Raw genomic sequence first — 1,549 nt, 5'->3', positions numbered from 1 at the left:
TTTAAATTATTTTAAACTCCATTTAGTTTTCTTCCACTATTATGTAAGAAATAATAAATGAATTTTATAGTATTCTCAATGGCTTATTAGTTGTTCTTATTGGACAAATTTAGAAGCAATGAATTAAAGTGTGGAGCAATTGATTAGTTGAGTAAGAATTATAGAATTAGTAGCTCAGGATAAATACAAAGAAATAAAAATATTTAAGCATAGTTAAAAAATTTTTCATTTTATTTATTTATTTTGATCACCAACTTGCAATCATTAGGTGAATTAGGCAGCCTTTCCTCAAGTATAGTCTCTGATTAATTGAAATGCAAATAGTATGATGTGTGTGTGTCTATGTATGTATGTTTGTGTTTGGGTGTTTATAGAAAAAAGAGTCAAAGACTCCCATTTATTGTTCTTTTACTGTCTTCCAATCATTTGTTTTCTCATTGGTTCTTCACAAAAACTCTATGTAATTGTATTTTTTCAAACAGAGATCTACACTTGATCTTAGCCAAAAGGCAGAGAAGTGATTCTAACTGGGATCTAATATAGACTTCACAAAAAGTTAAAAGAAGGAAATCCATAAGTCTTTATAAGCATTTTAAAATTTTATGTTTCCATGTTATGAAAAATTAATAAGCATATTCTATCTACATTATGTAGATAGCTATCTTATGCATTTATGACCTCGAGACCATTATTTGCTTTATTTGAAGTATGTAAGTTAATGAGTAAAGAACTGAGGTCAACTTACAACATGGATAATGTTTTGCAGTAGTTGAAGGTGAAGTCACTTCATAGATAACTGTATAGATAAAGTTGACTTGAGTGTAGAAAGAAAAATGTATTAGCAGAATTGGGTCCTTACATGCAAAGTAATATGGGGGTACCTCCTATGAAAGAATAAACATCTATTATATAATATCAAGTCAGAAGTGGTGACTCACTTAAAGAAAAATCTAGCAGTATAAAGGCAAAAATGATCATGGTATGCACCCTTCATGTAGAATGCAAAAGACTTATTTGAGAAACAACATTTGCAATGAGCATGAATGAGCTAGGCAAGTATCTGGGAAAAGAGATTTTCTGAGCAAAGGGAACAGCAATGCACAGGGCTTAAGAGGCAAGTGTGCTTGAAGTGTTCAAGAAATAAAAGAAAGATCGTAAATATATTTATGCCATTATGGGATTCAATTATTGAATATGTGAATTGACTTGGGTAGTATTGACATTTTAACACTATCAACTTTTCCAATCTATAAACTTGGTATATAATTAAAAAAAAAGAAATAAAAGAAAGGACAGTGTATATATGGCAGGGTAAGCAAGAGAGAAAGGTAGAAGGTGATGAGAAATTGTGCATTTGTGCTGTGCAAGCAGGCACCAATATTAGAGGCAAGAGGTACTGAAATCCAACCTGTACGTCACCAACAAAACCATGTTTCTTGAAGATGAACTTAATCAGCCAGGAGAAAAGGGGCACCTTTTTCACAAACGCATTTCTGCTCCTAGGTCTGTGACTGCTTGGTAGATACACATTTTTCTAACTGGGCCATCC

At 32.0% G+C, this 1,549-nt stretch overlaps 1 pseudogene; it reads right to left on the bottom strand.

The window, feature by feature from the left end:
* Positions 1-436: 436 nt before the first annotated feature.
* Positions 437-522, bottom strand: LOC128582971 (uncharacterized; annotated as a pseudogene).
* Between the last annotated feature and the right edge of the window lie 1,027 nt (positions 523-1,549).

The sequence above is a fragment of the Nycticebus coucang genome, chromosome 3 (genome assembly GCF_027406575.1).
Source record: "Nycticebus coucang isolate mNycCou1 chromosome 3, mNycCou1.pri, whole genome shotgun sequence".
Classification (NCBI taxonomy): Eukaryota; Metazoa; Chordata; class Mammalia; order Primates; family Lorisidae; genus Nycticebus; species Nycticebus coucang.
This window is presented reverse-complemented; position numbering and strand designations above follow the sequence as displayed.